Source organism: Aegilops tauschii, chromosome 6 (genome assembly GCF_002575655.3).
Source record: "Aegilops tauschii subsp. strangulata cultivar AL8/78 chromosome 6, Aet v6.0, whole genome shotgun sequence".
Lineage (NCBI taxonomy): Eukaryota > Viridiplantae > Streptophyta > Magnoliopsida > Poales > Poaceae > Aegilops > Aegilops tauschii.
The window spans coordinates 441,546,753-441,559,393 of NC_053040.3; the positions used below are offsets into that span (position 1 = coordinate 441,546,753).

General features: G+C 48.8%; 1 long non-coding RNA gene across 2 annotated transcripts; it reads left to right on the forward strand.

Moving 5' to 3' along the window:
• The first annotated feature begins 279 nt into the window (after positions 1–279).
• LOC120966591 (uncharacterized) lies at positions 280–3,129 on the forward strand. Of its 2 annotated transcripts, none has more exons than XR_005760635.2 (2): positions 280–1,034; positions 2,854–3,129. It is a non-coding gene; the product is annotated as an uncharacterized lncRNA (long non-coding RNA). The 2 variants fall into 2 exon arrangements; XR_012186884.1 differs by lacking the exon at positions 280–1,034 and adding an exon at positions 1,041–1,333.
• Positions 3,130–12,641: the final 9,512 nt, after the last annotated feature.

Below are 12,641 nucleotides of genomic sequence, written 5' to 3' on the forward strand. Positions count from 1 at the left end.
TCCTCCTCTCGTCGTCTTCGCGCGCGTGAGCGTGTCCAACAGCTAGCCTGCATCATCGCCGTCCCCCTGGACCCCTCTCCCCCTACGGCAGCTTCCTCACCGACGCCCACCGACGCTCGCCGCCGAACGCCCACGGGAGCACAGTGCCCCGACATGTTTTAATGGTGCTCGGCCTCTTCCTCTGCTCTCCGGCGTCGCCTACCCCCCCCCCCCCCCCCGTGAGCTCTGAATCAATAGCTCGTCGTGTTCCCGCGACATCCCGTGCTCGCTGCCCGTTGCCAGAGCCTCGGCCGAACGTGCCAGCGGCACCCGATCCCATCTCCCTCGCCCGGCTATAAATAGCCATCCCCGAGCCCTCCCGAGCACCTCACCAGCCTCCACTCGCTCCACTACGCCTCCCCAGCCCCTCGTTTTGAGCTCGAGGAGCTCTCCTGCCCTCCCCTCCCCGCCATGGCCGCCGTTCGGCTCCGCTCAAATTCGAGCGAGTCGACGCCTCTCCCTCCACCTCTCCACCCCCAGAAGCACGCCCAGACCCCGGCGAACCTCTCCCTCTCCTCATTTCCTCGCCGGAGCTACCGTGGCCATGCGCCCAAGTCTCGGCCGCCGCCTTCGTCCTCGGCCCCAGCTAGCCGCCCTTGTCCCGCTCCACCATGGCGCTGCTGTGGGGTCTAGGAGGATGCGACACTTCTCCCCGCTCTCGCCGGTGTCTTCACTCTGGCGGGAGGTGGCCGGAGTTGGCCGGACCGGCGCTGGCCTCGCTGCTGCCTCGCCCCTCCTCTGCTCTGCGTGCGCGTCGGGGAAGAGACGGAGAAGGAGGGAGGAGAGAGAAGGATAAGGCGGGCCCCGCATGTCATCCTCTGCCCGTTGACCCGCCCGGTCCACGTGGATAAGTGACGGGCACCACCCGCGTGGGACCCGCCCGTCAGCGACCCTGGAGCCCGGCCCCGCCCCTGCTGACTGGATTAAGTGGAGGCGTAAACACATGAGTACGTTTTCGTTTCCAGAAAGCGTATTTTCCCTCTGCTTCGGCCAAAGTACGTTTCCCTTTTCTGAAAGCGTATTTCCTTCTTCTGTTATCGGGATTGCGTTTTCCTGTTCAGAAAGGATATTTCTCATTTGCGCCTCTGCCTTATCCACTCAGGGACCTGTTTGCTGAAGAAATATTCACAGATTGGTCCTTCTTTCTATTGGTATCATTTTCACCATGTTTTGACATTCTGAAATTGCCCATTTTGCCCTTGCCCTTAATCAGCCCCTTTCGAGAGAGATCTATTTCCCGCGATTCGTTCCGCGAGCTTCTCGCACTTTCTCCCGGTGATTTCTTCCACCCCAGGCAAGCCACACCCTCCATTTGCATGATTGCAATGCAGTGACAAGCTTTATTCATTTGAACTTGTTTAAAATATTGTGTTAGCTATGTATGATTTGTTCATCGCATTTCTCGGAGTATTGTTTGATCTTGATATTGCCATGATATTGCTTGGAGTTCTAGGATTAATATTTTGATGATTATGTGGATGACATGTGCCTTTGGATTCTTAGTGGCTATTATGTTTATTCCTCATGATGGTATTTGGTATTATTTTGGAGTATTACTTTGGATATCTTGCTGCCTTTGGATTATTAGTGGTTAGTATGCTTATTTTCATGATGCTAGTTGATGTTCGGTTACATGGAGTATTATTTTCGGAGATGATGTGTACATGTGGATCTTAGCCGAATAGCTTTATTCTTGTTATTGGAGTAGTAGGACTATTGTTTTCCTATTCATCATGATAGTATTGTTGTGCTACCCTTGGAGTACTTTGAGATGATGAGATTATGCTTGGATTATTTGTTGGATATTGCTATGACTTGGATTATAGGTTGATAGATGATATCGGAGTATCAGTAATTACTATTATATTTTGGGGTTAAATTCCGTCATTAAGTTGGTCAGGTGCCACCGAACCGGGCTTTTTCCAGTGTAACCACATTTGCCTTTTATGGGAAGGCCCTAATGCGGTCTATTGTCGTGCCTCTCGTCGGTGCCTCCAACTAGGGAAGGTTATGGGCATGCTTACCCTGGCCCAGTAAGCAGACATAACCTTGTGTGCCCGTTGTTGTTGTTATGGATCCGGTCCCCGTGAGGGACGTTTTGGCCGCGACGGTGGTCGTTGTGTCTTTGGTAGACACGGGGCCACCCAAGACTAGCCCAGTGGGGAGTGAGTCGGAGTGGCTGGGTGAGTGTCATGGCAGTAGATCGGTTTTGTCGGAACGCTGTTGGTCCACCCGAATGGGAGTGTGAGGCCATGGGTTCCGTAGTGTGGGTAAAGTGCGCTACCTTTGCAGAGTGTGTGTAATTAAATCTATCGATAGCCGCGTCCTCGGTCATGGGCATGGGTTCGTACTAGGTCCCACCGTTCGATCAACACTCACATGACGGAATGACTTATAGGTGATATATATATATATATGTTGATGTTTTGAGGAGTACAGATTGGCAGGATGTTGATGATGATGTTGGAGACCAAGTGTTGGTCATGGTAGTGATCGCCGGAAAGATCACCGTTTGAGACCAAGTGTTGGTCATGGTTGTGATCGCCGGAATGATCACCGTTTTGTTTTGATCACGAGGTGATCGAGATGGTTTATTGCTTGGTCGGTTAGTCAAGAGAGAGAGATGGTTATGGAGATCTAAGATGGTTATTTATCAGTATCGTATTAGTTTCATCTCATGCTTAGTAGTTGCTTCATCATGGTAGTTGTTAATTAATTAACGTGTTAATGCTATGTTATTGTCTTGCCTTGATGTTTATGGTTGTTGTGAGCTTGCAAGTACATTCAATGTACTGACCTGACGTGTCATGCCAGATTGCAGGTGCTGCCGTGATTGCTTGATTGTTTGTTGAGGTGTCTGTTCGTGCGAGCTAGATCGTGTCCCAGCCAGAGTCCCTACGGAGTGGAGTTCACCACCTTCGTCGTTGTTCCGCTGCCAGAAGTTTTCCACTGCTACGTGTTGTTCCACTGCTGGCATAGAGCAAGTGTAGTATCGCAGGCATAGTGTCGCCATGCTGATGTGATCATTGTATCATCAGACCCGTGTAATTATTATTCATTTCAATAAGAGCTGATTTTTTTCTATGTCAAGCAATGCCATATTCCATAGACTTCTCCTCGATCTGTGGGCTAGAATACGGGGCGTTCCGGTTTCTCTGAGTCGGGGTGCCACGGGCTTGGTATCAGAGCAGGTCTGGGTGTAGGACGCCCTAGTTAGCGCGAGCGGTAGAAACCGGTATAAATCGGTAGTTCAGAGGTGGTCGTGTTTATTTCATTTGGTTGCTGCATTTTTTTGTTGCCTAGCATGCATGTAGCCTTGTTATTTTGTTACTAATGGTTTAATCTGGTGAGTGTAGGTGGCATCGGTCCAGATCCACTACAGCTCAGCCTTTGCATTTATCAGTTTTCTTTTCTTGCTCATTCTTTGGTGTTTAGCATCATTTCTATCCCAGCAGAGTGATGCCAAGTGATCCTGACACTGTTTGAAAAAATGGCGCTCCAGTATCGCACCGAATTATTTCCTTCAGCCCACCTTTTGTTTCGGTGGTAGACATGCTTCTACCCCGGATTGTCCTTTTTCTTGCCGTGTTGGCAACCCTTAATGATCTTAGTCATCACGAAAGGGCAATGCCGGCAAACTCAGTGTCACATCCCTAGCCTTGCTATGCACTAGGCTAGCTTCATGTGTGCATCATGTTTAAATTTTGCGTAAACTTGAAATGGGGATGTTCAAACCCTAGCACCAAATGAAATCCAACTAGGGTCACAATGAGATATTTTCAATGATCCCAAAATGCCTTCATAAAATGTTCATCATTTCTGGATTGGGCTAAAACCCCTGGCAAAATGGTGCACACTTTTCCTAGGACATTCTGGATTTTTGAATTAAATCATAAGTATTTGAATTTGGACATTTAAATTCTATAAAATATTTAAACTGTCCAAATAATCTTGAAAGCATTTGAGGGCTGTTGGAAATAATTCAAAAGGTGCCCATAAATATTTTCAGGAGTTTTGGAAGTGATTTAGTATTTCTACTAAATCAAAACATAATAGCAAAAATAGAAAACAGAAACAATTAAAGAAAAGAGAGAGAAAGGAGTCTTACCTGGCGCTTACCTGGCCAGGCCCAGCACGGCCCAGCCCACTGGCCTGGTGCCAGTCATCGCCTACCTCTGCCAGTAGGCAGAGGAGGGACACCGCGACGCCGCCGCGCGCGCCACGGCGTCACCTGCTTGCCGCCCGCGCCTCTGGAGGATCCGGACGACGCCCACGTCGCCCGCTCGACCCCCTCGCTCTCTCCCTGGACCCCCTTCCCCTCCTCTGCTCCCTCTCGCGCACACTCACCCGAGCGCAGCCGCAGCCGCCGCTCGCCGTAGCCATGGCCACCGGCCACCCCTCGCCCTGCCGATGAGTCCACGACCTCCGCCTCGACGCCCTCATCCTCCCCGTCGACCCACTCGACGCCAGACGCCTCAAAACGCCGTCCCCGACCTCTTCTTCATCGTCGGCCGCCGCGGATCCCCATCGTCGACTCGTCGCCGTCCGGCCTTCCCCGAGCTCGAAGAGGCCACCGCTGCAACCGCCGTGAGCCCCTCACCCCAACCCCTCTCTCCCCGCCGTCGATTCCTTCCTCTAGCCCCACTAACCACCGCGGCCGAACCTCACCGCCGCCGTGCCTCGTCGCCGACGTGGCTAGAGCCACAGTGGCTCGAAGCCAAGCTCACCGCTGTGCTCAACGCAGCACCAGGAGCCCGTAGACACCACCAGCTCCTCCTCCCGTGCACCGTAGCGCCGAACCCAGCCCCGTCCGAACTCCGGCCGCCGCATTCGTGCTCGCCGCCGTCGACTCAGACCACCCCAGCTCCTCCCGCTTGGCCTACTAGACGCGCGCGAGCCCCAGCTACGCGTAGGACCAAACCGCGGTCGATTTGGTCGACCGTGGGCAAATTCCGATCCCCTCCGCCGTCCCGGGCTTCACCGGCGACAAGCCGTGAACCAAGTCCGGCGGGTTGACCCTGTTTGACTCCCCCCTGACCCACTGAAGTGTGGGGCCAGCCTCTGTTAAAAGTTAGTTTAGTTTAAATCTAAACTTAATTAGGCACTGAGAGACTGACACGCGGGACCCACTGGTCAGGTTTGACCTGGACCGCCCAGTTGACCTGCTGACGTCACTGTGACGTAATGCTGACGCTATAAATCATTTTCTGGATTTAAAATAATTCAGGAAATTCCAGAAAATCCTATAAACTTCTAAAAATCATAGGAAATCAACCGTAACTCCAAATGAAATAATTTATATATGAAAAATGATCAAAAAAATCCAATCTATCCATCTGTCCCATTTCCATGCATGTTAGAACAACTTATAGCTACTGTTTAGGACAAATCATGTAAATGGCATTTGAATTTCCACATATGGAGTTTGAATTTGAATCTCGGATTCAAACCAACTTCATTTAACCTGTTGCTAGTTGCATTAGCTTAAAACACATTCATATTGCCATGTCATAGCATGCATCATATTGTGAATTGCATTGATCGTGTTTCTTCTCTGTTTGCCGGTATTGTCCCCTCCCAGTAGACGTTGCTTCGACGATGCGATCGATGACACCGATGAAGAGTTATGCTATCTTCGGAAGTGTCAGGCAAGCAAAACCCCCTTGTTCATTCCGATACAATCCCACTCTCTCGCTCCTGCTCTCTTTTACTGCATTAGGACAACAACGCTTCAACTGTTACTTGTTGCGGTAGTTGAACCCCTTTCCTCTGCATGACCTGTCATTGTCACAGTTAATAGATGAAACCCACTAGCATGAGTAGGAGTTGTTTGAGCCCTGATGTGCCTACTCATTCATGCTTGTTTGTCATGCCTGCTATTGCTTAGAGTTGTGTCAGGTCTGATTCATCGGGAATGAATTGGAAAGTTGTGAACATGTCCTACTGTGTGAGAGCTAAGTGTGTGAACACGATTTGGTAAAGGTAGCGGTGAGAGGCCATGTAGGAGTACATGGTGGGTTGTCTCATTGAAACCGTCCTCAGGAACTGAGTTCTGTGTTTGTGATCCATGAACAGTTACTACCACACATTGGGTTCCGGTAACTCGACCCCTCTCGGCTTATTAACCGCCTCGATCTCTGTCCAGGAGTTGCAACTAGTCTCTGGTGTTTGTAGGTAGTGTTAGTAGTCTACCAAGTGGCACCCGGTACAGGTGGGCTTGGGACAGACTAGGCACACGTGGCCTGGTGTACCGAGTGGCACCCGGATGGTGGGCTTGGGAACCCTGCACACATCGTTTGGGGCCGTGAGCGACACCCCGGCCGGATCTCCTTGCGGATGGAACCCGAATAGGCGATAAACCTGGACTAGAGACTTGTGTGGTTAGTCAGGTCGTGGCCGACTCCCTCGCCAGGCTTCCGCTTGAAGGTTGCCGAGGTACACGACGTGTACATGGTGGTAAGTGGCGAGAGCGTGTGTGACGAAGTACACCCCTGCAGGGTTAATATGATCTATTCGAATAGCCGTGTCCGCGGTAAAGGACTTCTGGGTTGCCTATAACAGTTCATAGACAAGTGAAAGTGGATACTCTAAAATGCGCAAGATAAGCGTGAGTGCTATGGATGGCGTTCTCGTAGGGGGACGGGAGCGGATCCATAGTGGTGTATTGATATGGTGAATATGTGGACTCGTGTGCGCCACCTCAAAAGAGTTATTTGCAGTCATAGTTCAGGATAGCCACCGAGTCAAAGCTGGCTTGCTGCAGTTAAACTCCACCACCCCTTTTGTTGATACCGATGCATATGTAGATAGTTCTGATGTAAGTCTTGCTGGGTACATTTGTACTCACGTTTGCTTATTTTATGTTTTGCAGAGAGACGTCAGTCTCGCTAGTAGTTCCGTGTGGACTTCGACGTTTAGCTTGTTACCTCAGCTACGATCTTGTGCCCTCGGCAGGATCTGGTAGATAGTCAGGCTTCTCAGCCCTTTTCATTTGTAGATGTCTGTACTCAGACATGTTAAGCTTCCGCATGTGCTTTGACTTGTATGCTCTGAATGTTGGGTCATGAGACCCTTGTTTGTAATATCTGGCTCTTCGGAGCCTAATGAATAAATACTCTGAGTCGTAGAGTCTTGTTGTGATGCCATGTTGTATTTGCACATATCGAGCATATTGTGTGTATGATTGAAATGCTTGGTATGTGTGGGATCCGACAATCTAGTTGTCTATCCTTAGCAGCCTCTCTTATGGGGAAATGTAGTCTAGTGCCCCCTTGAGCCATGGTTGTCCGCTACAGGCGGGTTCACCGGAGTCCTGCTAGCCCCGCACTACTGCTCTGGACACTTGACTGGCCGGCATGTGTTTCATATCGTTCCTGTGTCTGTCCCTTCGGGGAAATGTCACGCGGTGACATCCGGAGTCCTGCCTAGCCTGCTACAGCCCGGGTTCCCGGAGTCCTGTTAGCCCAGTGCTACAGCCCGGATTCGCACGCTGCTGACCGACATGTTCGATGTTGATTCATGTATGCCTGTCCCCATACGTTAGCGCCGCTTTGGGTTTGCGACTAGCCATGTCGGCCCGGGTTCTCTGTCATATGGATGCTAGCGACATTGTCATATACGTGAGCCAAAAGGCGCAAACGGTCCCGGGCCATGGTAAGGCGACACCCGTGGGAGTGCCGTGCGTGAGGCCGCAAAGTGATATGAGGTGTTACAGGCTAGATCGGTGTGGCTTGGAATCGGGGTCCCGACAGCTTTGGTATCAGAGCCTGACTGCCTGTAGGTTTACGAAGCCAAACTGGTCGAAGTTGAGTCTAGAAATGCTTTAGTTACATAAGGGAATTGATTGTGGAAGGGAACGTAAGGCTCTTTTTACTCCTTTACCTTATGCCCTTCTGATCTGAGTCACCCTCTTCTCTTCTACGGGGACTAAGAACTAGGCTTCTCATCTTTCTATCAGGATCACGTGTTACTAATCCGTAGACTCGTAGGATTGTTGGTCTGAAGCCTCAGTTCAGTTTCTACTACTTCCATGTGTTGACAGTTCATCCCAGAACCATGATATGATATTGTGCTTCTAAGTGGTTATGCCACCATTTTTGCAGGATGTCTCAAATCCTTTGAGCATTTACAGCCGTTATGCTGTCCGAGTCATCCCAGGCTTCTAAAAAATCTGATGCATTTGCAAAATCCTTTCCCTCTGTTTTGCGTCCCTTTGGACCAGATTAAGCACACTACCGGTGCGTTGAGGTACTCTATTGCCTCAGTATATATGTTGGAGCTATTGTTATGACCCTAGGTGTTTTAGGGAGTCACCTAGTAATCTAGCCATGTTTTGTGTTCCCAGTGTGATGATTCTGGCCATTACTCTCGAAAGCATCCCGTGATGCCACCTAGTTAGTAGGCATTCTATTCCCGGGTTTCTGAACTCGAGATTCACCCTACTTACTTCATGTTGATAGTGTTGCTAGTTCCTTTAGGATATTAGTAACCTTTGTGATAGTCTTCGAGGTCCGTGGTATCTCATTCTTCCAATACCATGAACCATTATGGCAGAAGTTTTTTTTTAACCAAAAGATCACAACCAGGGCGCTCTTGAGGAGTACTCCATTCATATTGTGACTCTGCCAGTCCTTCCTCCTCTGCATGGATTATCCGGAAGAAATATGGTGAACTTGTTCGACATACTAATCCATGCATCCGCAACTCAGAAAATCATATGTTCTTTTGGGTTGTCCCTCTTTAGCTGTATTCCGACCTTCATCTATCAATTGATAGTCAAGGGTATGTGTGCGATCGTGTCATCGATGCGTACTATCCTTGTGGCCTGTCAAGCCGTTCTATTTCAGAATGACTAGGAGAAACAAACTCCAGAACCTCGTCCATATCTAGGATTGGGTCAAAGCAATTGTATCCCGCAGACCAAACTGCCAATCCAGCTTTTGCTCTGCTCTACCTTGGAGCGTTACCATCTTTATGTCAAGAGTGTCATGAGAATTGCACCACCTCTTATGAATTCTTGACGCAGTGATACTTCTCGCCATCATTATTCATTCCTCGGTTCCGTGTTGTCACAACCGGAATACCGACAAGTGAATCGTGATGTGTGAAATCAATACTCTGAGCAACTCGTTGCTTGGTAGTTAATGACAATACTCTCATCCTTAGCGTGCCGGTTATTCAATCATCATCCTGAGATCGATCGTGTTACCTAGTCCATTTTTCCTGGTGCACTCTTCAGTCAACGAGTTAGGATTGTATCAATCCCTCGCTCCTTGATCATACCGTCTTGCCCTGAAAGGCAAGATTGTTCTCGAGCTTAGCAACATATCGGTGGTATGTGATTTTCCGATTATCTTCTCGGAAGTATCACCAGGTCGTCACCTGACCGCTATGTTGAGTTCGTGATCATGTTGGTATTCTTGTAAACCACCCCTTCTCCAAGAATCTGTGTTGGATACCCCTGAGCTAGTTGGTTAAGCTTAGCAACAACTTGGAGAGTTGGAAGATAAAAGCTTGTCCGACCACTCTCATCCCTAAGGGATATATCCTTGTGTGTGTGTGTGTGTGTCAAAGAAAGGTGATATCTTCATCGATTGGTCCTTGTGATTAGTTGTTGGACCTATTGTCGTATCAAGACTTTGATTTGAACATAGGCTATCGTCAAATCAAATCAGAACCAACGATGTTCGTAATGTTGTCTTACTCGCGGTTGATCCCTCGAGCATACACCATTATATCTTTTGGGTCTGACCAATGCTATCACTTGTTCACATAATTATGGAAGTCCATCTCCATTGGAATTTTGATAAATTGTTGCTGAGCCCATCGGCAACATTCTTATCTTCTCCATGACTCGTGTTGAACATTAAGTTAGTGTTGGAAACTTGTGCTAGCATTTTCTTCATGCTATCTCATGAAGGATATGTTTGGATGAAAGAAGTGACTTTCTTTAATTCACGTGCACTTGATGTAAGGTGTCGCCGTGGATCCGAGAAAGATTGTTTTGTTTTCTCTGGAACCATCCCAAGTCAGTCATGCATGTGCGAAGTATGCTATGGTTTGATAGGCTCGCTACCTCCATTCTATATGTGTTCCTAGCACACCAAGCCACTGATTGATTTGTTCAAGGAAAAGGAGCTTGTTGTGCTAATTGTAGATCATGCACAAGACTCCAATATCCTCGATGATGGTTCCCCACCTGAACTCGGTAGTGTTTTATCATAAGACTACTATGTGGTCATGCTTGTCTGGGACAGTGTGTTCACATGTATGTAGCAGAACTAGCTCATGTTTGGGAGCTTGCTACCGTAGCTCATTTCCCGAGAATCTCGCAACGTCATCTCGTCGATTTGTGTTGCAAACCTTCATTTTCTTCTAGGCTTGATGAGTCTGGAATATCCTGTTACCAACCAGATTTGAATCTCAGGCAGATGTGATGGTTGAACGTTTCCCAAGAACTATACTAATGATCTCTCTGTTACCGGTAAGTGGATGTCATGGCCAACACACCCAGCCGGAAGACCTATTATTGTAGTATCTTGATTGAGAAAGTTGGCCACCTCCCCATAAGGATTTCGTAGGATTTGCTCCCTAGTTGTTCCTTATGGATTTTTATATTTCCGAAGTCCGACCTTTTACTTGATGTTCTAGATATCAAACCATACCTATGATCGGGATATGCTAGTGCATCAAGGAGAACATTAGAAGCGGAGTGCTAAATGTCTCTCGGTCGATCATCCAGATTTGCTTCTTTGGCATTGCTAAGGAAAAATCTGAGAAAGTGATGTCCTCCTTTGCACCTGCATCCTCCATCACCGTTCATCATGGTTGTATGATGTGTTTCCAGGATCCTCGGCACGGATGTTGGTAAAACCTTGATGAATATGGAAATGCTCAAGTTCTTGACAGCACGCGCAGTCACTAGGTTATGTCCTTGGTATCAACTGGAATGTGCCTTCCATTTGCCGAGTTGTTCTATAACCATAGTTTCCTTTCCAAATTGAGTGTACCATTCTTTTGGATTCTTTCAAACGATCATTTGTAAATTGCCTTACGCTGGTATAAAGAGTTTCAATGATCTTTGTATCAAAAGTAATTCTTTTTGCCACTTAAGGGAAGAATTCTACGAGTCACCTTTCCTAAGGTGCCCCGTTATGGAGTCATGGCAATTAACTCCTCGCTGCTTTGGAACCCATGCACCTTATTATCTAAGCGTGGGATTGTTGCCCACCAAATCAAACCTCATCGTTTGTTCTTCCATCCCTCTCGATGTGTTTTGTGTCTCAACTCGAGATGTTTCAGCATCTCATTCCGCAAGTTGATCTTGTATAGCTCGATCTTCGAGAAGATCAATCCTGTAGAGTTTCCCTCTCTCCCGTCATCATAGTTGGATGAAGCTCTCGAAAGAAAAGATGTCAAGATCAAGATGATGCAATGAATCAACATCTTCGAGGAGAACAATTGGATCGTGAAGATTATGTTAGTTTGTGTTCCCCTTTCATCTTACCCTACGCTTGAATCTCGGGACGAGATTCTTGTTTTAGTGGGGGTGAGTTGTCACATCCCTAGCCTTGCTATGCACTAGGCTAGCTTCATGTGTGCATCATGTTTAAATTTTGCCTAAACTTGAAATGGGGATGTTCAAACCCTAGCACCAAATGAAATCCAACTAGGGTCACAATGAGATATTTTCAATGATCCCAAAATGCCTTCATAAAATGTTCATCATTTCTGGATTGGGCTAAAACCCATGGCAAAATGGTGCACACTTTTCCTAGGAAATTCTGGATTTTTGAATTAAATCATAAGTATTTGAATTTGGACATTTAAATTCTATAAAATATTTAAACTGTCCAAATAATCTTGAAAGCATTTGAGGGCTGTTGGAAATAATTCAAAAGGTGCCCATAAATATTTTCAGGAGTTTTGGAAGTGATTTAGTATTTCTACTAAATCAAAACATAATAGCAAAAATAGAAAACAGAAACAATTAAAGAAAAGAGAGAGAAAGGAGTCTTACCTGGCGCTTACCTGGCCAGGCCCAGCACGGCCCAGCCCACTGGCCTGGTGCCAGTCATCGCCTACCTCTGCCAGTAGGCAGAGGAGGGACACCGCGACGCCGCCGCGCACGCCACGGCGTCACCTGCTTGCCGCCCGCGCCTCTGGAGGATCCGGACGACGCCCACGTCGCCCGCTCGACCCCCTCGCTCTCTCCCTGGACCCCCTTCCCCTCCTCTGCTCCCTCTCGCGCACACTCACCCGAGCGCAGCCGCAGCCGCCGCTCGCCGTAGCCATGGCCACCGGCCACCCCTCGCCCTGCCGATGAGTCCACGACCTCCGCCTCGACGCCCTCATCCTCCCCGTCGACCCACTCGACGCCAGACGCCTCAAAACACCGTCCCCGACCTCTTCTTCATCGTCGGCCGCCGCGGATCCCCATCGTCGACTCGTCGCCGTCCGGCCTTCCCCGAGCTCGAAGAGGCCACCGCTGCAACCGTCGTGAGCCCCTCACCCCAACCCCTCTCTCCCCGCCGTCGATTCCTTCCTCTAGCCCCACTAACCACCGCGGCCGAACCTCACCGCCGCCGTGCCTCGTCGCCGAC